This window comes from Coturnix japonica, chromosome 1 (assembly GCF_001577835.2).
Source record: "Coturnix japonica isolate 7356 chromosome 1, Coturnix japonica 2.1, whole genome shotgun sequence".
NCBI classification, from domain to species: Eukaryota; Metazoa; Chordata; class Aves; order Galliformes; family Phasianidae; genus Coturnix; species Coturnix japonica.
Genome location: NC_029516.1, coordinates 64176373 through 64200367, shown reverse-complemented (window position 1 = coordinate 64200367; position 23995 = coordinate 64176373). Strand labels below are relative to the sequence as shown.

The 23995-nt window shown below is 41.1% G+C and overlaps 1 protein-coding gene and 1 long non-coding RNA gene across 4 annotated transcripts in view; one reads left to right on the top strand and one right to left on the bottom strand.

Moving 5' to 3' along the window:
• The window catches only part of ARHGAP8 (Rho GTPase activating protein 8), an 82736-nt gene extending 77267 nt beyond the window's left edge, over positions 1-5469 (bottom strand). Inside the window, exon 1 of one of the 2 annotated variants that reach the window (XM_015870204.1) lies at positions 5363-5469. The gene's annotated coding sequence lies outside the window, so the exon portion shown is untranslated. The remainder of the gene's footprint in view (positions 1-5362) is intronic. The other variant, XM_032446453.1, reaches the window with a different exon arrangement.
• On the top strand, positions 5433-7137 carry LOC107317509. 2 transcript variants are annotated; one of them, XR_004308308.1, is made up of 3 exons: positions 5433-5545; positions 5734-5868; positions 6919-7137. It is a non-coding gene; the product is annotated as an uncharacterized LOC107317509 (long non-coding RNA). The 2 variants fall into 2 exon arrangements; XR_001556907.2 differs by having other exon boundaries at positions 5477-5868.
• The last annotated feature ends 16858 nt before the right edge of the window (positions 7138-23995 follow it).

The following is a 23995-nucleotide window of genomic DNA, read 5'->3' as shown; positions in this document are numbered from 1 at the left end:
AATCTGTAAGAAATTTAACAGGATGGTTCCCTCAGAACCAATTCTAGCTTACTCCCTTTACATTGATAGATCCACAACGCCTTCGACATGGTCCCACACCACATCCTTATCTCTAAGTTGAAGAGATTTGAAGAGTTAACTATTCTGTGGATACAGAACTGGTTGGATGGTCGCAGCCACAGTGTTGTGGTCAATGGCTCTGTGTCCAGCTGGAGGTTGGTAATAAGTGGAATCTCACAGGGGTTCATCTTGGGATGACTGCTCTTCCAACATCTGTATCAACAACCTAGACAGTAGAATCAAGGGCACTCTCACCAAGTTTGCTGATGACACCAAGCTAAGTAGTGCAGCTGATACAGCAGAAGGAAGGAATGCTATCCAATGGAACCTGGGCAAGCTTGAAAGTCTAGTGAGATTCAACAAGGCCAAGTACAAGGAGCTACACTTGGATCACAGCAATCCCAGATATGTGTACAGGCCAAGAGAATGATGGTCTTTAAGATCCCTTCCCACTCAAGCCATACCATGATTCTATGATCTGCCATGTTCTTTGAATGATGAAAACAAATACAACCTTCATTTCTGGTATAGTTTAAAAGCATGGGAAAAAAAAAAAAAAGTGCTCAAAGGAATGACTATATATTTAGGGTTTCCAAAAGGGAGAGAGAGGGAGAGATGATTTTTTCTTCAAAGGACTAAGAATACAGAGAGTAGCATGACATAAAGAATTGGCTTGAGAATCAAAGAAAAATGAATATAGTCACCTCTCTAATGAAAACACAGAATAATTGCTAAAAGATAGAATTCAGTGCAGGCCACTAATTCCCAGAGCCTGATGTTGGACACACAGTTCCAGATTCTCAGACGCACCTGCAGTCTCTGGTATAGTAAATGGCAGCACTCACTGGATCCAAAATTTCTTATGATTGTGTGGTTTGACACATCATATTCCACATTCTCAAGATTAGAGGATTGCTATTTCTCACATGATCATTTGCTCTTGCTACTTACTCCCCATCTTTAGTCACTGTTTGCATATTCTGTGAAAATTATTGTCATCATAGATCAAAGATTATGCTTCCAGAAGACAGACTACGGGAAGAGGAGAAGAAAATCTCAAAAAATATTGGTTGCATCAATATCACATAAAGTGAATTCAGTAATAAAGAATGAACAAGGTAAGACTTCCAGAAGAAGCTGAGAAGAAATACTTTTCTTCCTTGAAATATTCTTGTTTCTTACATCAGCTTTTGTAAGTCAGTTATTATATTTAGGTCTCTTTAAACATACCTTATATTTTATAGCATTAGCAGAAGAGCTTATATTAGTTTCGGTCAGGGCATACTGGTAATACTAACTGCCAGCCTCTCTTTTGATAAATCAAAAGCTTTTCTTTTTTCTTTTTTCCTATAATTTTCTCTTAGAAAAGGCAGTTGCCAGTTTTTAAAGTGTCAAGCTTAAGTAACGTATATATTCAACAGACTTTGTGCCTTATTACAGTAATTTCCAGCAATGATTCTAAAATTAAGACCTTTTAGCATTAGTTTAACAATTTTTCTGCTCTTCTATTGCCTTTTGGTTAGCCACTGCTGACTCCAACATTTCTTTAGTCAGCACTTTCACTCACATATCCTAAAGTTATTCCTTTATTTTTTTTTCTTACAAAACAACAGTAGCAACAATAAAAACAACAAATCAAAGAGTAAGACCCAAATTTTCCAAATTAATTTTTTGCAGTATTTTTTTTCATTAAAATGTTGATACTGCCCATACAACTTTCTTTTTTTTTTTTTTTTTTTTTTTGCTTCCCCCACAAAAAATCGTAAGTTTTTCTTTTTAATTATAAATCCTACCTACACTTTTTCACATTCCTGGGCATGATAATATCTACTTCTTTTCTGCAGTTAGCTGCACCAATGAAATCAGGGGATGTGCAGGAAAGCTGCCAGTTACAAATATCATTTATTTTTTCCTTCATAAGCAAAGGGAGTTCCAGCCTGTGTGGCATGCCTTGCTCACAAGCTTGTAAGAGGTGTGTCTTGCTATAATGGCTGCATTGTTTGCCTGGAAAAGAGTTATGTTGGTGCAGAAGTTGGCAAGAAATGATGAAAGATTCAATATGAGCTGGCAGTGTGTGTTGGCAGTCCAGAAGGCCAACCATATCCTGGGCTGTATCAAGAGAAGTGTGACCAGCAGGTCAAGGGAGGTGTCTCTGCCCCTCTACTTTGCTCTTGTGAGACCCCACCTGGAGTACTGCATCCAGTTCTGGAACCCCCAACACAAGAAGGACATGATGCTGCAGGAGCAGGTCCAGGGGAGGGCCTCAAAGATGATTAAGGGGATGGAGCTCCTCCCATATGAAGACAGCTTGAGAGAGTTGAGGCTTTTCAGTCTGGAGAAGAGAAGGCTTCAAGGAGACTTGTAGTGGCCTTCCAGTACCTGAAGGGACCTACAGGAAAGCTGGGGTGGGACCTTTTATAAGGGTAGGTAGCAATAGGAAAAATGAAAATGTTTTTAAACTGGAAGAGGGTAGATTTACACTAGATATCAGGAAGAAATTGTTTACTGTGAGGGCGGTGAGACACTGCAGTGTGAGGTTGTGAATGCTCCCTTCCTGTAGGCACTCAAGGCCAGGTTGGATGGGGCTTTGAGCAGCCTGGTCTAGAGGGAGGTGTCACTGCCTATGGCAGTGGGTTAGAACTAGATGTTCTTAAAAGTCCCTTTCAACCCAAACCATTCTATGATTCTAAATCCGAAACCTCAACTGTAGACACAATGAACATTCGGCTGCTTGGATCCCCTCTTTTCCACCTCTCTGAGGTGCATCCATAGTCACAATAACATTTTGGTCTATTACATGCACAGTCTGGAGGCAACAATATTTATCCTATCTTTATTTTCATCATTATAAAAGTCTTTTAAGTCCCATAAAAATGTGAAACATCTGTAATTTTAAGAAAAAAAAAATTAAACAAAATTGGAGTTTTAATTGCAATAATGTCTACCAAAGAACAAGTGTTCAATCATAGCTGAATTTCAAACTCAGACCAAACCAGTCAGTGCAGTATAAATGCTTACAGCTATACTGCACACAAACACTTTTTATCAAGGTCAGTTTTGACTTTGAACATTTTATCTGAAGGAAAATAAATAAATAAATAAGTAAATAAATAAATTAATAAACCGACTATGTTACATTTAAAACCCATGTAAGCGTACAGAATATATACTCAGCTCTGCCAAACAATGACTTCAATCCAGATACTTAAAGAAAAGCTTAAGATTTAGTAAGAGCAGGATAAAAGTACCTCTTATAAGTTTTCCCTGTAGCTGTACTACTGTTAAACATTTATTCAAACCAGAAAATACAGTTTAGATCTCACTGTGGCTATTTACTTTTTGAATTCCTGCTCTAACAATGAAAAAGGGAAGTCACTTTCATTTCACATTTCAAAGTCAGTTCTACTGCATGTTTTTTATCTGAAGCCACTGGAACAAGCACCTTATTTGTGTTAAAGCAACTCTTAAAAGGAACTTACTTTGTTACAGAATCTTCATCTGTTTTAGTTCTTTTAAAAACCCTCTTCAGCAAACTGCTGAATTTGAGATAAAACGGCATGTTCTTTTAGAAAACATGCCAAAGATTAGTAACAAGTCTGTGAGAAAAGTCACACTTTGATCCCAAAATGCCTTACAGAAGCACAGCTCACCTCTCTTCTGAAGAGGTGTAGGGATAGAGGAGAGGTCCCTACATCCTCTGGCCCCTTATGTTGCTCAGGAAAGAGCTTTCACTCTTGTACCTAGCCACATAGATTGGACTTTCAGCATGGAACAGACCAGACCAAAGCAGCTCAGTGATCACTCAGCACAGGGCCTGAGTAACAGACTAAGAGCTCAGCTGTGTTAAAAAGAGAAAAATGTAAAAGTATCAGCACAGTTACAACATTACAAGGCACATCATAAAGGACAGGAGACTCTTTGCTGTGCACTGCGATGCCTTGGTGGTGTCATCTGAAATCTGTGGGAAGGGGAAAGAGATCCTTCTGGAAACAGGTTTTACCCTCAGATTTGGGGCAAACTGTTTAGTTACAGCACAAGCATAGGAAGAGAGGCTTGGCCTCTTCTGTCTATGCTGAATTGCGGCCTCTGGATGGATGAATTATACCAGGGTGCGTTCCCAAGGGCGGCTGTAAGGGAGGAATTGCAGGAATGCTGGCAGCAGCTCCCCAGCTGGACCGGCTCCAGACTACACTCTGGGCTACTGCAGCTCCTGTGAGCTTCGGTCAGCCTCAGCTAAACCCTGCCATGCTCCTACCTGCAAATCCTACCAGGAAATAAAGTGGCAGCACCACCAACTGGGACAGCTGGACAGGTCAGAATGGAAGTTTCACGGACAAGCCCCTTGTGCAGATGCACAATGATACAGATCTTAACGGCATATCGTGTTTTTTGGTCACTCAAGGCTGCAGCCTTTATGGTTTCAGAGAAAAATACGCTGCGACACTGAAAAATCAAACAAATCATACACATTTTATGGTAGCAATGAAGAAGAATCAGTTTTTCAATTGGCTGATAGCATGAGGAGGAAAGAAAACCCTAAAAATGCAGCATATACAGTTAGAGACATCCTGTATGAGATTTTGTGGCTTCTAGTTACAGTGTTGCAGGCTTCTATACCCACAGTATACCACAGCAGTATCCAGACAACCATCTGACGCTACAATCTTACCAGCCCTTTCCCCTTTCCCAGTGACGTTTTACAGCAACGTGAGCTTCAGGTTTGAAGCAGGTCTCACATGCAGAACGTTTGGTCCTCCCACAAAACCAGCAGGCATGACCACGAGAGCACAAAGCCACCCACCAACCATCAGACAACACATTCTGGAAGTACAGAATCCTCCCAAACTGAGTCATATCCCTGTGTAAACAGCCACAGGGCTCAGTGCTGGGACAAATGAGCCAACAGCCTCATATATTGCTGGTTAGGGCATAACCCCACTGGAGGTTAGGGCATAACCCCCTTCCCTCATTGTGACCTTTAAACCCTATGATAGTGAGAGCTGTAAAAATGAAAGAACCCTGTGAAAGGGATGTGCTCATACCTCCACTTCAGGCTGGCTCCAAGTCAGCGCTTCCCCAGGGATTGGTTAAACACACACTTACCCACATGAGGCTTCACAGAGCTCTCCACGGACCCTTACAGCGAACAGCCCTCTCCCTCCCGGAGACTCCCAGCTGCTTTTGCCCTTCCCGGGGAAAACAAGAGTAGACTCCCGAGGACTGGAGCCAGGCGGGGCCGCAGCTCGCAGCCTCTCTGCCCGCAAAACCGGCGAGCCCGGGCGGCTGTGCCGGCCTCACGTACCTGGCGGAGGCGGTGGGGCCGGCGGGCACCACAGGTGCTTCTCCAGGCCGGGACGAGGCGAGCGGGCGGGCGGCGGCAGCGGCAGCAACAGCAGCACCGCCCCGGGGCCGGCCTCACCTGCGGGCGGCCGGAGGAGGAGCGAGGCCGGATCCGGGGCACGGAGCGTCCAGCCCCCTGGAGGAGGTGATGCTCGAGGCGGTCGCCCTCACCTCAGGCACTCAGGGTGGGGGAGGCCGGCAGCGGGCCACGCGGAGGCGTGCGGGGAGAGAGTCTGCCCGAGGCGACTTAGAGCCAGTCTGGCCGAGGGGTAGGTAGAGGTACTGGAAAGTCTCAGATTCGCCCTGGACTTTCGCTTTCTCTTCTTGTTGCAGGACTTGGCAAGAGGCCTGAGGTTGCTGCTGCCCCGCAGGGTCACTCACCATCCCATCTCCACAGTCACATAGCCTAGAGTTTAACTGAATTAGTCCTGAGGGGAGTAGGAGAATAAAACCGGATGCAAAAGCAAGGTATGGAAATTAATCTCATTTTAATGCCTCTATTGTTGAGGAGGAAAGAAAAATCAGATATTGAGTTTTTGAGAGTTGCCACCTGAATACAGTACGGAGCAGTGAACGTCCACAGAAGGGCAACAAGGCTTGCGAAAGGATTGGAGAATATGTCCTGTGAGGATCAACTAAAGGAACTGAGGATGTTTCATCTGGGGAGAAGGAGGCTGAGGGGAGAGGGGACCTTATTGCTGTATTCAGATACCTGAAAGATGATTGCAGCAAGAGCAGGGTTGGTCTCTTCTTACTGGTGACAGGATGAGGGAAAATGGCCTCAGGTTGCAACAGGGGAGGTTTAGGTTGGATATCAGGAAAAACTTCTTTATAGAAAGGGTTGTTAAGCGCTGGAATAGCCTCCCTGGGGAGGTAGTTGAGTCACCATCCCTGGATGTGTTTAAAAACCATTTGGATGTGCTCAGGGTCATGTTGTAGTGGAGGTTTGTTAGGGTAGTATGGTTAGGCTGTGGGTGAACTTGATCTTTGTGGTCTTTTCCAACCTGAGCTATTCTGTGATTCTATTGGCAAAACCACCCTCTGTAGTTCACTTAGTGATCTACAGCAGAAAAGCTAAGTGCAGCCCTTGTGCAAGGCCTGTGTGGTGGCTTTACTCCATCCATCAGGGGAGTGAACAGGTGACAACTGCACAGTGTGATGTCACAGCCTAAACAAATACATACACCCTACAAATGGCTGACACATAACTTTTCACATAGCTTTTTCACTAGTGTATTACACTTGTAGCTCCTCCAGGCTACCCAGACATCCCTATGCCATTAAGATGCCAAAGTACCATTAGTATCCTAATAAAGATAAAATACTTAAGCTTAAACTGTCCAAGTTTTGCCTGAGATGTTCTGTTTCCAAAGTGCTTCCTCGTACTCATGATGAGAAGTGGTAATTGCCAGAAAGAGGGTGGGGTTTAGGAAGTGAGCTGAAATAAATCATAGGAGAAAAAAAAAAGACACAAAAAGAGGCACCAAGACACCACTTTACTGAGTCACAACTTTCCAGATGCTTCCATGATTCCAGGAAAATGCTGCCAGACTCCCCTTCCTTGCTGCCACTGTAGAGGAGAGGCTGGGTACAGCCAAAGCAGCATCCCCCTATGGCTACCGCTGCACTGCATGTCCCTTCCGCCACATTTCCAAACAAAAAGCAGCTCGCTGTGAACTCATATCTGCCTCTCAGTAATCACCCCACACAATTAAAATTAATGTGAACTTCTGCTAAGTGTGCAATTTTGTATTTCTGCCATTAGACTGTGCATCATTTCTTTCTCCTATCCACAGATTCCTAGGATTCTTTCCACGGGGTATTTCAGTCCTTCTCTGTTGTAACAGCAGGTCTTGGCTTTATGTCATCAGCAAATTTCATTAGCGTTCATTGGTTTTCGCGCCAAGGTCACTAATAAAATTTTAACTAAGATTAGTTCTGAGATCGGTCCCTATGGAACTGCAATAGCAACATGCTTCCATCCAGAGCTTCCCTTTCAGCTCACACTATTGTCCTTACTTTTCATTTCTTACATTCATCCACATCTCTTCATCTTAATTAATATTTTCTCGCATGGCATCCTCTCTAATGTTTTACTGAAGTCCAGATAGATTTGATCTACTGTATTTTCATTGTTTGAAAAAATGATTTATCAGAGAAAGATATGGGCTTAGTCTGGTATATTCTTTCCTTGGTGGAGTCCTTTTGCATTTTAACAAGTTTTGTGTTTACCTCCACATCTTTAATTAGTTTTTCATTCGTTCTAAAGCTTTGTGTACTAATAAGGTCAGATAAAAGAGCCTGTAGTTGCTTCGATCACTTTGTTTTCTCACCAGGTCCCCCCAAAAGTCTCCAGATTTTTCCAAGTCTTTCCTGAGCTGTTGTGTCCTCTAGGTCTGACCTGAAATTAAAGCGCAGTGTGCTTTTGTGATTGATTTTGGACTTACTCCTCAGGCTGAAAAAGCCAAATGTTATATATGTTTTTTGCTTCAAAGACAGCCTCAGAGGCCTCTTTTGCAAAACCTTTCATTCAAATTGCATGGTGCCCAGATTTATTTACCATCATGCCTTTGTGGATTTATGCATGCAACCTGAATGCCCTAAGATTACTTTGCATATGTTTCAAATGCATTACATTTTGTCTGTAACCACAAAAGAGCAGCTGAAAACCAATGCTTCTAGTTTCTTCTTTCTGAACACTTCCAATTAATAGATGTGGAATAAAACTTATTATTTTAAAGCAAATCATTTTGCTTGTGTCCAATTGTATCTGACTGCTGTCTCAAAATGTGGTGTGGAAGTGAAGTTCATGGGTAAGAGCCCAAAGAGAGTTATTTCTCTTGCATTACTTTGTTCTAAGAGATCTCTTTCCATGGACTTTACACTTCCTAAGTTACTTCCCAACTGACATGAGACTTCAGGCTCCTTTCTTCCAGATGGTAAAAACCACAGTGAGGTCCTTGCTGAGAGTGATGTTTAATTCCTTAGAACTGTAGTGCAAACAGGATGGGAGGAAGGCAAATACAGACATGTATGTATTCTCCTCTAAGTCCTTTTGTGTGTTTGAGTAAATAGGATGTTTAGAAAGAACATCAGATGGGCACCCACCTCTGAGTCTGAGCTCAATTTTAGAAAAGATTATCTAGAAATTTGGAAGAGGGGAACTTCCAGTCCCTGAGATCTTCTGAGAAGCAGAGTTCAAATCAGAGCAGTGATAACTGCAAGGATTATAGAATAATCACTGGAAGACTTTAGTGTTAACTCAGTTGTTCATCATCTCCTCCTGGCTAAATGTCTTTGCAAGGTGTATATCACTTGTGTTGATTTAACTGCACTGGTAGGTGATCAATATTCTGTAGCCAGGATCTAAAGCAAAGTGTAGAATTAGTTTCATCAGAGCAAGCAAATTTGAGTGATGATATATTGTTGTAATATCAGACTACAGGGTTTTACTTGGTAAAGGACATCCTCAGTTTTCTTTCAAAATGTAACAGGTTTGCACTGTGAATCCCTAAGATAAATCTCAGCCCTGAGGGCATCTGACTTAATGCCAACAGAAGGAAAGATCAACAAAGCCAGCAAAGTTATGTTTTTGAGAAATGCTCTGACATCTTACCAGGCTACACTTACTATGTCATACAGTCTTTTTTTTCTTCAAAATAAGGGAGTACGATAAGGGTGAATGTAACCACTGTGACTCTTAAATGCATATATGTACCCCAGCCTTTTAATTCGTGTGAACAAGAACAAAATATATGTTATTTATCATCTGTAAATCTAAAATTTATATACAAGTTCACTTAAGGAATATAATTCATTATTGTTAAAATTTCCTTTAGAGACTGTTGCAAATGAGAGCTTTCCAACAACAACAAAACATAACTTAATACAGGGTACTGTATCTCTTATTGTTTGCTATTTATAATGTGTATTGTGTCAGTTACCACAATGAATGCAACATAAATACACAAATTCCATATTCAGCAGTAATCTTTGTATTTATCTGCACTTTCTACAATGGCAGTGCAGCGCTACTGTAAGAGTAATAAAGCAAAAAACATCATTTAAAAAGTGAGAAGAAATTCCCATTATATCACTTAGAGTAAAAATAAAATACACGTCATTAAAAGAAAAGTAACTGCTTGTTTTCAGGTCTTGTTTCTTTCGTACTTCCCCCCTTCCTGCAGCTTTCTCAGAGCCTTTCATTGCTGCAGAACAGAATGGAATGCAAAAAGAAAGCTGCAATTTGAAAGCAACGTTTAAGTGACTGAAGAGTTGTCTGAATTTTGTTTTTCCTCTCCATTTGCTTTCACGCATGTTTATGAACTCACAGTTGGATTTCCTCAAACAGGAAATTCCATGGTAATTAGCACTAGTGAGCTATGGTGATTGCAGTTTGGTGATTTCACAGGCTCTTTTCAGTATCATTCCTTTTTATAGGAGATAAATGCTAGTGAGGGCCAAATTCTAAGTTGCTGAGTTAGCGTTACTGAATTAAGCAGTAAAACTATTTATTCTGGCAAATCATGCATGGAATATTATGATGCATAGAATAACTGCAAAAGTAGTGCTGGATGACCCACAAATACTGCTGAACCGCTGCTGTACAAATACATTTGCTGTTTTAGTAAATAATGTAAACAAAAAGTGAAGTGAGCAGGGCTCTGAAAATTCCTGGAATGAAGAGACAAATAACAGCCGATGAAGATCATAGATATCGATTTTTATGTAAAATTTGCTCTGCAACCATAAAACTTCTGTAAGAAGCGCATTGGTCCACCCAGCCAAGGCTCTGACTCTCTATGTGAACCTGATACATCAAAACAGTTGCCCAATTTTTTCTGTGGGAGAACATGACAAAATCTACCTCTTGTGAAGATTTTAATGGCATCAGTGAAAGAGCTGGTCATCAACCAACATGTGATATTTAACCCATTCCAGTTTTTTTTCAATGATCTTGAAACCAGATTTGTTTTATCAATTTCTTCAGCACTTGTTCAGAATCCTATGAGTTTCTTCTACTTTGTATTTAACGCCTTCCTAAATTATATGTATGGTGATGACTTACACTTTACTTTCGGACATGCATTCATTAATCAGAATTTGTTCCCAAGTTATGAACCATGAAGATCTGGATTTTTCAGGTCATTAACAGCTTGGATCTGAATTTTTACCAAGAGCTTTACATCAATTTGAATCAAGAGCTCTCTAACCACAAATTAGAAGTTCAACCATGAGCAGAATCTCTGTTTAAAAGGACATTATCATCAGAACAGAACTGAGAATGAAGTTCTTCCCAAATCAGTTTCCAATGCAAATAAAACAGCAAACAGTAGTATCAGCACATATGGCCATAGATTTTTATTAATTGGTTAACAATTCCAATGACATAGATGCCTACACATCAAAGTCATGTAAACAGAGCTCAGTGACCATATGGAACTAGACCAAGATGATAATGGGCAGCAAAGCAAGGCAATCATATTCATGTTCCATATGGCTTCTGTTGACTTGTATTTATTAGGCTGCATCTTCTGTGTATGCTATCATGGATTATCTTGTTTCGCTTTTTAGAGTAAGATGTATGAAATTAAAAACACAGGTACATTTTAAGTGGACCAAAAATTCAGAACTAGTATAAAAATAACCTAAATTGAAATTTAACAGACATAGATATATACATATAAATATTGCGTTTGTTTGAATCCTGCCCTTTTTTTTTGTTTTGTTTTGTTTTTTGCTGTTTGTTAAAGATGATGAGTAAGCTAAATCCTATGCCACAGCCAGGACAGACCTGGGAAGGAGCCCTTTGATTAGCTAAAGTAAAGAAAGATGTCCTTGTACTATAGAGCAACTATTACAATAACAGTCCTCAGGAGAGAAACACAGCAAATCCTACAGCAGCAAATACAAGTATAGGTATCTGCTTACACCTTCCTTCATCTGCACCATTCCTAACACATACCGCAATGTAAATTATTTTCCTCCCTAGCGAGACAAAAGAACATAGATTCTTATTCCAATGATCAGAGGGATAGACTCATTAAGGAATTCACTTGAGAGGAACAAATCACTGTTCTGCAAGGCCCAGTGTTTTCAACCTGCATATATATTGACATCATTTGGAGCTAATAATTAACAGATTGGATTTTTCACGCAGATGTGCTAAGTACACCTTCTGAAAATCAGTTGGCCCTTGCAAAGTGAGTTGTCAGTGAGTGTAAGTGCTTTCCCAAGTGACACGGGTGTACAATCAGAGCACAGTGGATTTCAGGTCTGAGTCTCAGTTAGTAAAGAGATGAGGAGAAAGCAGAAAGAAGAGCCTTCCATCTAGTGGAAGCTTTCTTGTTTACAGCTGACTCAGGACTGCAACCTTAACAGTGGATTTAATCTGATGACCACTCACAGAGCCCTGTGCTACTTACTGTATACTGCAATGTTTAATTTCAGATTTGATGCTCCACTCAGACAAGGCTCAGCCACAAAGCACCTTCTAACCCTCCCTGGAATGCTCAAAACTCCTACTAAGCATTCAGTGTGCAAGGTTAAATTACTTCAGAAATGAGGTGTGGGGAGCATAGTGTTGCCTTTATTTTATTTCCTTAAATAGGAAAGTGACTTGAGCAGCAACACTGGTTTGAATTTTGAGCTAACTGCCCTGCATGTAATTCCTTTCCTCTTTCCTCTTTTTTCATAAGATCAGAAGAAAGTAGTAACATGTTTCCTTGGAAATCTTGTAAACCTGAAGCATGTACATGCAAAATAAGCTCCTCTTGGCTAGACATGAAGCAGAAAATTAGCCTACACCATAAAGCACGTTACTTCTCTTTTTCCTGTATCACATCCATGATAGGTATTTGGATGAAAGACAGCAAAGGACTTGTGTGCTTCATTTCCCTATACAGATATATAACCACAGCATCACCCAAGCAGGTGCTGAGGTTTGAAGCCACTCATTTGCCTTTATTTTCTTTTCCCTTGAGCAAAGACAGCTGGTGAACTATAGGGAAATTGCAAACTTTTAAAGAAAGGGCTTAATCCACCATCTGAAATTCACAGAAGCATTAAGTCATTATTCAAATGAAAAGCTGCTTTTACCCATTAACATATTTTTGTCAACAACAAAAAAAGGAAGATGCTGATATGAGGGGAGATACGTGCATTCTTATTTATATGGTAATTGAATGGTCAGGGTGTTTGCCTGTGATTTTCCTAAGACATGGTGTGCGTCAATTAAAACTATGTTGTGCTACTGTTATAATGGAACCTGGCACCATTAAGAAATCTTTTCTTCTTCATAAGATGTGATAGAGAGAGAGGCATTGATAGTCAAGCAATTTATGCAACCTACTTTGTAACATGATTGCTGGCTTTTGCCTTTCCACAGACAAAGCAAAATTAATAATTCTTCTCTGTAACGAGTGACAAGAGAATTATTTCTGTCTATCAAGCCCATCCTAAATAGGAATAAGAATATTGCTTCCCCTCCCATAAATTTGCATATTTAGAGTGTTCTGAATAAAATCTGTTGCCTTATAATTCAATGGTTCATATACTTTGTGAATCAGGCTTCTTTCAAGAGTGAAAATATTTTTAAAAGCCAGTGTACAGTTGCAATTCTCTTTCATCCAAACAGCGCATGCTGTAAATGGCGGTGTAAAAAACTTGGCCTTCATTTATTTCGGCAGAGTTCTATTGAAACTTATGGGGCTGTGTTGACTGAAGCAGGTCCTAAACATCCACCACACTTCCCTGCAAATGCATCCTTAACAGCAATATCAGTCAGGGCTGAAGAGGTACCCTGGGAGCACGCATCTTACTGTTCTATAGGAATCGATTTAACACCCCAGCTTCATCACTCAGGCTGAGATTACTGCTTCGTGTTCAAGCCAGGGTATCCATTCATCACCATTTAATGCCTACCTGTCTTCTATTCATGCAAATTCTTTAAGGCATCACCAAAAAGAATTCAAAAAGACAAATTGCTACCCAGTGGTATTGATAGGATTTCTTTCTGGACATGCTTATGCATACGGAACTAGTTTTTTTAACTGCGTATCCTCAAGCTGAAAAGAAAGGAGTTGAGGTGCAGGAAAAATCAGTACTCTCAAGAATTAGAGAGAGCAGAAGCATCATTTAGGAGTGGTTTGATGAGGCAGTTGTAGAGAAAATGTGAGCCACTCCAGAAATTTCTAGAAAGTTGAATTACCATACTTTTAAATCAGTGTGCTTAGGCAGCAAACATCATACAAAAGGACAAAGCTGAGACTCAGAAGCTGACCAACGCCCCATCACTACACTCCACTCCTCTTGAGTTTCCAGCATCCCATGAAGAGGGCACATTAGAACACAAGCATCAAGTTTGGACCTCATCTGCAATGCCCTACAGCATGATTCTTTTAAACTGATTTATCCTCAGAATCAAACAACAGGTTTCAAAAGACAAGAAGTATTCATAGACCATTGGAATATATACACTTACAGCTAAATATTGTAAGTTGGTCAAAGCGGTGACAGACTGTCTAATTATTTTGTAAATCTGGAACTGAGACAATGGGGAACTCAAGAATGTGACTGATAAGCAGTTGTAGATAATAACCTGGATAATATCTACAGTTCATCAGTGCCAGAAATAAGGAGCAAAGAAAAGCCTTGCTGGGCGCTGTGGCTTCGTAAGATGAGGAGGTGCAGAGGAGGAAGGGTTTGTCTGTGGATTGATTTAAAGTGTCCAGAGTGTTTGAAAAAGCTGAACACATGATGAATGGTGTTCATAAAGTACTTAAGGTATGGGTGGGATAAGCAGACAATTAACAAGTGAATATAGAAGCTGGTACTGCTACTGCTACTGGTGCTATTTAGCACCAGGAAGTTTGAGGAGATGAAGAGGACAAAATAATGCTATAAAATAACTGAATGTTGGAAGCCAAGACTTTAGTGGGGTTATTTTGTTTGTTTGTTTGTTTGTTTTCCCATGGGCTTCTATATTTTTCATACTTATTTTCTCTCTAATCCCTTTCATGCACCCAGAAATCTGTAAAGGAAGAAGAAAATAAAATCAGCCCAATCTTCCCAGCTCACCTAAGACTGAGTCCCTCCTGTCCCTTCTGTCCCTCCTACTGGTATCCCAGGCTTTCCTGGTGACTTATTTTTCTCATTTATCATGCACACTGTTCTGCCTGATTCAAGTTCGCTTACATGTCTCGTTGCACTGCACACCTTCTTGGACCCAGAGGCTGCCAAAGTGACAATGCATATTTCAAGGGTGACAAAAGAAATCCTTCACTTGAGTAACACGCTAAACCTCATTCTGAATATTCCCAAACATGTCAGTACTTGGCAGATAATCATTCTTCTTGACAGTTTCTTGCTAAGGATGCATGGAGTAAAGATTATTCAGAGTAGCCTGTAAATGCAAACTGAATTATCTTTGAGAAGCAGCAAAGAAAAGGCAGCTTGATGACATATAGTTTGGAATTTCTATACTTCTATGGCCCCATGGATCAATTTTTGGAATGCCCCACTCCATTATAAATTCAACAAGCAATATTCTGCTCCTGGATGTTAACATGCTGAGTGAGGCAGGAAATCAGTTTACAGAAATCCCTGCAGAGAGAGCAGTGATATTACAAGCATCTGTTGTATTTTCAGAAGTATTACGCTGTCTTGTCTCTTAGGGCTTATTACTATGAACAACCACTGTATCTGGAAAAGGCAAAAGCAAAGTAAAGCAGGAAAAACTAAAAAGAAGGTGTGAAGTCCTTAGAAATTCTCTGAAAGTTACAGTGGTTAGACAGAAACTTCTTTCGGAAAGTCTCAAATCTACAAGGGAAATTTTGCATGCTCTTTAGATGCTGTTAATCAACCCTGGGCTGTAGCATTTTACTCCTTTATATACACTGTAGGAATGCAAGCTTTGGGCTTCACTGTGCAAGAATTTTCACAAATGTAGAACAGAACTGAACTGACTCCCCAGTAACTTAAAATCTGAGAAACCTATTAAAACCAGGCAGCAATGCAGGGGCAACAGTGAGTTAGAAAACCTTACTAGGAGGTCTTCCTGAGAGCACAGGCTGAGTACAGTCTCCTGTGTCACTCTGCCAAAAATCCACAAACCAATACAATTATGATCAAATAACTTGAGCACACCTTACAACCTAAGGGGAACCTCATCCACGTGTCATTCTAACATCCCTTATCCTGTCTGCATGCCTGCATTTTAGTGCGTGATAGCAGTTTCTTATTTGTTGACTTTTATTCTAGCAATAAAGACATCTGAGTTTCCAGCAATATCAGATAACAACAAATAGTCTTCCAGGTAGCTGAATTGGAGGCTTGATGAAGATCTTTGCGCAGAAGAGAAAGGATTTTGCAAATCTGCTTACTGCAATTAATGGTGGCTTTAGAAGCCTTTGTACACTATCTTTGGAAGCTGTAAGCTAGATAAGTTTCTCAGTACTAAGGAAAAAAGGCTGAGGCAGGAAGCATGCCTCCAAACTTGCAAATAAATGTTTTGCTTTGCACTAAAATCTCCAGGCCTATACATATATTCATACATTGCATGGTGAATTTCATTTAGATTTTCATTCAAGATTTGACGAACGTGCTTTGATATTTGCATTGTTTTACTTCACGTTTGATCAGTTCTTGCCAAAGAGAGGGAATTTTGGGCACAGTTTGTAGTTAGTACACTTCTTTGTAAACCCATCAATCAGCATCTATTGTGTCTGCTGCCAATTGGGTGTTACTGCTAAATAATATATGCACATAAAATTCTCTGCTCAGGAAGTTCATTAAATCTGAGATGATCAAAACCCTTCAAAGCAGACCTGTAAGTTGTGCTGCAGAGTGAGTTACGTCAGCAGAACAGAGCTGATACCTAGGCTATCTTGCCATCTCATACTGCCATAGGGCCAGCAGTATGTACATCCACACAGAGTGGTCGAAGCTTTTTTAGAAGTAATTGGTAACTTGCCAACTGAAAGCTAAAGTCAAAATCAGTTCCTGCTTTCTAGGACCTGCTGTTATCCATTTCTGTAAATTATAGTCAGTCGCCATGAGAAGTGCTCTGAAACTTAAAATATGAATCAAAAGCCTATTTAAGAAGCCATCATCAATTATATTTTGACCAAAACAAACAAACAAACAAAAAACTCAAAACATCACCCTGTACTGATTTTCCCGCCTTTCAAGTACATTAGGTAATTATGGGCAGAAAGAGACCTGTAATTATAGACACTGAAGTGCATCCATCTTTCATATGTTACACAAATTCTCTTGAAATTACAATTTTTGTCCCGTTTGCTTATGTTAAGTTTTTGTCACATATGAATGCAGGACAAGAATGCCATCTCACTGAATCTCTTTTTCTGTGGTAAAGAAGAAATGAGATTTGTTGAGGACTCCATCACCAGGAAAGAACACACAGGAGTAGAAATGAGTGTTTGGCAAGAAAAGGAAATGCTATCCTTTCTGTGCTATTATTTTCATGCTTATCATTTTTGTACTAGCATTTTCATTTAGCTTTGCTGTTTCTTGGCAAGACACAGGCATAGCTGAAACAACTTGTTCCAGTATGTAAAACATTGATCTCTGTTCACACATTGAAGTCCCAGGGATATTTGTTCTAGAAAGTGATCTTTAAAAATAGTACAGTGTGCATCATGAGTGGCAGCATTCTTCTGAAACTTATTTAGGAAAAACAAATTTCTCTTCTGGAACTCGTACTATATTATTATGATGGCCAAAAGTTAGGGGATGCTTTTTGATGATGTTGCAAATGCATTTGGCAGGTGTGAGAGGCTAAGGAAAGTTGCACAAAGTGCTGTTACTCTCAAAGAGAGAGATTCTTCAGCATCGAAGACTGATGAGCATCCTCATGTCAAGCGAAGCTGGCTGAGCTATACACCAATTAGTGCTAATAATGATATCCTCAGCTGGCACAAAGTTTTTAATGAACAGTGGGACTGCAGTGCATAACAAGCACTCAGGGATAGATCCTTGCCTTGCAAAGCGCTCTGTAGAGTGCATCTATAGCCCAGCAGGCTGCACAGAGAAGGTGCTGGCAAGCATCAGTTGTGTGATTACTACCTTTCTTCTCGCGGGTTTACTCCGGAGGTGAAGTGTTATGTGGAAATTAGAACAAAAAAAAAAAGAAAGTTTGTACTGAAGAGGTAAGTATGTAGCTGAGGTGAAGAGGACACAAGTACACTGCATCATTCAGGCTGGCAGCATTTCATTTCAGCATTGCAATGCAAAAAACATTGCTTAAAATAAAAAGCTTTCACTGGCAGCAGGAGGCTCAGCATCACATTGTAATGAGCCTACTTTTGCTGTCTGCCAAAGCCAGATGAAAGAAGAGGTCGAGCAGATCTTGGCCCCCAGGGTAACCAGACAAAACAGACTACATGCGTTTTGTGCTGCAATAGCCAACAAAAACAAAAACGATGGTCAGCTCATAAATAAGTGAGGAAGCAGACTCCAGAACTGCACCAAAGAACTGATGCATGGATTTCCAGGTTCCAGAAAGAAAAAGATTTACTAAGACTTAATAACAGATTTTATACATTACGTCTCCAGATCATCAAATCACTACCTGGAATTCTAAAGTTCTAATAAGTTTTTATGCTTCAAGAAATGAACTTTATTTCATGGCATAATTGTTTCTATTTCAGAATCAAAACCTTTAGGCTAACTGAAGATTCCATCTGCCAATGCGTGTGATGCATTAAGAACTATGTCTGGCCTGAGATTATTTTAAGCACACAGAATAGGGGTTCAAGATTTTCTGACTGGTTTTCATCTTCAGTAATTTTGCTTCTGGTTGTGTGAAATCCACTACATGTATGTAGTTGTTATACTGAGGTGCTAATCAAGAGTGTGCAGAGAACGTCACTGTGGCTGCAAGTGTTGCTCAAAGTCCATTAAAGAAATTCAGAAGCACCACACATTGCTATCCATGTCAGGTGTCAAAGCAGCAACCTGAGAATCCCAAGTCTGACACACATTAAGAGCCTTTACTCCTCGTGGGCATGAACTGTAATCACAGCTATTTGCTTTGAGAGGAGCAAGAAATGACATGCTGCTCTCAGCACTGAAGCTCATTGAATTTCCTCTCACACACACGCATGCACATACCCACAACCTGACAAAGCAGAGTGAACACTATGTATTTATTAAACAAAGAGATCAGGACAATCAAACTGATCACAGAGTTGAAATATGCCATAGCATTTCTATGCCTATAAAACTTGTGAAAACAAAGCTGAAAAGATTTAATAGCCCTGAATTTAGCTATTTACACCAATGCTTAAAAGGACTCAGCTGGTATTTTCTGAATGCAGTATCACAGGCACTGGGGCTTCAGACAAGGAAAGAGGCTTGTAGGGGTGGGAAGAAAGAACCAGTGAGTTGCAAGACAGAAATATATAGAATGTCATTCTCTGATAGGAAAAATTGTTAAGATTAAACTATCAATAGTTATTTAATTAGTAAACATGTAACCTTGATCTTTTCATTTTTATTTTCTTCCAATTTTACTATTGCATTTTTAGCTTTTCTATCTGAAATGCAGAACGTATCCTTGGCTCAGTCTCCTTTGGCTCATAAGTGTCTCGCATAAGCAAGGTCTGCTGAGATGGATGATTTTAAACATATTCAGTCGAGCCCATGCAGAAGACTGCCAAGGTGATCATTTTAATTGAAATCAAGCTTATTTTAGTTCAGCTGAAATCAGTTAGCAACAGTCTGAACTGGTCTGGTGTCAGCTGAAATAATAAAATAGAGCCAAATTCAGAAGTTCAAGAGTTGGAGGGAAAAAAAAAAAAAAAGAAAGGAGCTATCTTCAAAACTGGAAAATTTTACCCTGGTCTTCAAGATATTGAAAGTGTTTGATTAACAGGTGTTTGTAGAAAAGCATTTGTATGTTATCATTGTATGTATAACAAAGCCTTATATGAAGGGTATAGGATAAACAACTGCAATGGCAAGATACCTGTAGAAGGCTGTTTAGAGGTGGGTAAGCAATCCCAAACACACTCCTGAATGTAAAGAAATCCACAAGTAACAACAAGAAGCTGTTCTCTTTTCTATCATTTTCACGCTGCATACACTTCAAGGTGCCTCAGTCTTCATTAGAGCAATTAGGAAAATGGTGCACTTTCTTCATTTACCACCAGAAAAGGGCTGTGGATCCTTTTACAGTCTTGAAAAAAAGTTCATTCAGGCCAAAGAAATTGAACAGCCATGTATGAAAGAACAGTTTCTGAAATGAAATCTACAACAACCCCGTTGGTATGACATACAGGAACATAGCAGGCCTTGGTACCATGAAGGCTTTCTGGAAGGAGACTTCAGAGACTCCTGCAGTTTTCTGTAGTCTCTTTCATACGTACTCTTTATGTATTTCTCTTGAGGGTAAAACAAAATAATCATCAAACTTGTTTGCAAGATCTCTGCTACTTTCTTATTGTGAGAAATTCTCGGCTCTCTGGTTTCTGTCCTCTGTTCTGCAGGTGCTGCAGGGTGTAGGCCAATACTGTGCAGTATATATTTGTCGTTGTGCTCCCCATGAGCTGAGCACAGATTTTTTTATCACAGATATTTTGAAATTAGAGAGTTTACCCATTTCCTTTCAGGAGTCAGAGGCATTACCAAGGGCAAAGAATTTCCCAACAAAGTTCTGAACAACACTGCTACTAAAAGGGGACTTTTTTTGCTTTAATAAAGAAGAAGTGAGGGAACTATAACTAGGGATGGAAGATGAAAGCATCTTTCCCGCTTTGGTGATGAAAGGAAAATACAGCTTAAGAAGTTTTTCAGAGAGGAAGAAGCATATTAAAAGAGATAAATATTTCTTTACACATAACACAAAATGTTGCCGTGCTTCAGTGTAGAGATCAAAATTAGTCCTGCCATTTAGAAAATAACAGGAACAGGGCCAGGCAGGCAGGGAGCACTGCACCGTCATCTGAGCACAGTCTGGGATTCTTGTGTTAGTGAGTTAGTTTTCCTCATTGATAATGTAGTGCCCATCTACAGGCAGGACAGGGGCTTAATTCAGATTTTTTAGGAGAGCTTTATGAGAATTTCTCCTAGCTTAACATAGCAATTTACTTTTTCCTCTTAACAGGGCAACATACCCAATGCTGACTATTGTTTGAACCCTTTTCTCTTTGTGGTAATGCTTTCCTAAAGGCTAACCTTGACCCAGGGGTGCCACATTTTCTTTTTCTGATACTCACTGTCTGGAGGATCCTGTGAAGCTCTTTATAGAAAGCTCTGTTGAACGGTAAATCAATCAATTTCACAGAACCACAGAATCACAGAATCTCAGGTGTTAGAAGGGACCTCAAAAGATTGCACAGCTAGGATGGGTCTTGGATATCTCCAGAAAAGGAGACTCCATAGCCTCTATGAGCAAGCTGTTCCAGTGCTCAATCACCCTTACCATAAAGAAGTTCTTCCAGATCTCAGTATGGAACATCTTCTGTTCAGGTTTTAGACCATTACCCTTTGTCCTATCACTACACACCACCTAGAAGAGCCTGGCCTCATCCATTTGCCTCCCACCTCCTTTTAGATATTTATCAGATCCCTTCTCAGTCTTCTTTTCTCCAGGCTGAAGTGACCCAGGTTACTCAGCCTTTACTCAAAAAGGAGCTGCTTCCAGGCATCTTTGTGGCCCGTTGGTAAAAAACAGTAGCAACAATCCCTTGCCCCACTTCTCCACATCTCTTAGCATTAAACAACCCACTAAAAATATTCTGCTGAAAGATGATGGGCTGAAAAAAGCACAGCATAATTGAGCTGTTGTGCTTTTCAGCACCACCTGCTTTGGTGGTGTAACAAGGCAAAATAACCTGGAGCATTAAATGCAGAGTTGCTGTTTCATCTGCAAAGGCATGCAAAATACATCTGGAGACCATGGTGTCTCCTGTCCCTTAAATACATAGGGTTGTGTTTGAATTACTGCACACAACTCATTTGCATCAGAAGGAGCTAAATGCGTCAGAACAAATCAGACACTAATCAGAAAATTACACTGAGTTCATCACTTTTCACAAGAAAATATTTCATTCGATTTTCTTCGTCTCCAATGGACAACAGAAACGAGGCTGTAAAATTCAGACTTCAAAAAGAAAAGACAAAAAAGGAAAAGGAAAAAAAAAAAAAAGAGAGAGAGAGAGAAGAGACAACGTCATCTTCCTTCATATTATTTTTATAGTTTAATATTTTTGCCACATAAGAATTACTAAATGCTTAGATTCCAGTTAAGGGAGGATTAATTTTAGACAGAATAATTAGTGTCAAAGTAGAGTAATGCCAGTAGATTGAATAACTCGTTTAAGGAGCAAGTGATCAGATCTTGATAGCTGTACTAGCAAAAGCAGTGGTATAAGGGGGGTGAGAAATAGATGGTACATCTCAGGGCAGTCCTTGAAAAGTTCATCAGTTCCTTTTACTGACTGTTGGTGTAGAACTGCTTAGGACGGTCTCAGTCTCGGTCTTGCATTTTAATGAACTGTTGTCCAAAATCCTGGAAGAACACTCTAACTCCAATGTGGTGTTAGAAAGAGGCATTCCTTTGTTCCTCATGATAGGTACTGGGCGACTTGACAAGTAAGCACAATCACTTAGAGTTCAAGTTATACGTTTGAACAGTTAAGACATACATATGCAGTACAATGACATATATGTTCACACTTTTTCAAGGACTCAATATATCTTAATGCCCCTTTGGGCATACTCAGTCATAAATAGGGTGGATGAATGCACACCTACTTAGAATCATAGAATCATTGAATCACCAAGGTTGGAAAAGACCTACAGGTTCATCCAGTCCAACCATTCACCTATTACCAATAGCTCCCACTAAACTATGTCCCTCAACAAAATGTCCAGTCTTTCCTTGAACACCCCCAGGGTTGGTGACTCCACTACCTCCCTGGGCAGTTCATTCCAGTGCCTCACCACCCTTTCTGAGAAGTAATACCTCCTAATGTCCATCCTGTATCACCCCTGCTGTAGCTTGAAACCATTCCCTCTGGTCTTATCACTAATGGCGCAAGAGAAGATGCCGATCCCCAGCTCACTACAACCTCCCTTCAGGAAGTTATTAGAGAGCAATAACGTCTCCCCTGAGCTTCCTCTTCTCCAGGCTGAACAATCCCAGCTCCTTCAGCCGCTCCTCAAGGCCTGAGCTCCAGACCCCTCACCAGCTATGTAGCCCTCCTTTAAACACGTTTCAGGGCCTCAATGTCTTTCTTGCAGTGAGGGGCCCAAAACTGGACACAATACTTGAGGTGTGGCCTCACCAGTGCTGAGTACAGGGGGACAATCACTTCCCTGTTCCTGCTGGCAGCACTGTTTCTGATGCAAGCCAGGATGCCATTGACCTTCTTGGCCACCTGGGCACAGTGTCGGCTCACGTTCAGCCGAGCATCAATCAATACCCCCAGGTCCATTTCCTCTACACAGTCTTCCAGCCACTCCGCCCCAAGCCTGTAGCGTCGCCCGGGGTTGCTGTAGGTGAAACTCAGGACTCGGCATTTGGTCTTGTTGAACCTCATCCCATTGGCTTCAGCCCAGCTCTCCAGCCTGTCCAGATCCCTCTGTAGGGCCTCACTACCCCCAAGCAAATCCACACTCCCAGCCAATTTGGTGTCATCTGCCCCACTTCTTCCCCATTTCCCACCATTAGCTGCAACAGTGAGATCTTTGCCTAATTTTCAGCTGCTTTTCCCCAGTTTAGAGATATTCCATTACTTCTTAAGCCAAAGTGAGTAAATTTAATATATATATATATATGTGGAATCCAAGGCAGGTGTACCTGCACCTCTTGAGTACAAATGATAGAAGTATTCAATTGTGACTCCTGTGCTTCTTGTGAGGCAAAATCATTGAGGCAAAAGGGAAAAGTGAGGAGAGAAGGTGATGGGGACACCTCATGGCAGCATTCCAACACTGAGAGAGAGATTGCGCGTGGTAGGGAAGTAAGCATTTGACCAGGGTGTGTAGGCGATAGGACAAGGGGAACTGGCTTTGAACTAAAGGCAGGGAGATCTGGATTCAATGACAAGGGACAAGGAAGTAGGGGCAGCTGAGACACTGCCTGCAATGTATCCAGCACTATGGGGCTGTCCTATGGCCTGCATCTGCGCAGTGCTGGCTGCAGGTGCATGTTGGGCAGTGATGAGCTGCCTGGGGCTGCCAGTCTGGTGGCATCGTCATGGCTGCTGCCCTCATGGCCATTGCAAAGCAGGAGCCATGGAAAGGCAGGGCGACCCAGGGAGCCTGCAGCTCTGGTGTTTCTGGGTGCTGCAGGAACTCCTGCTGAGGAGCACCTGGTGTGTAAGTAGGGACTACAAAGAGCAGAGTGCCCTGTGTTGGAGGAACGCAAGTGGCAGCCAGCTTCAGGCTGCTGGTTGGAGGCAGCATGGAGCGGAGGAGAGCCTGGCACTGTTCCAGTGCTGGTGCTGCAGCAGGGCCTGGCAGGATGCGAGCATCACCTCCTTGGGCTTACAGGTGGTCAGTCTTAAGGAGATTGGCTGGTGGGTGCCCCAGGGGTGCTGCTGCCTGCATGTCTTGTGGCTTCACT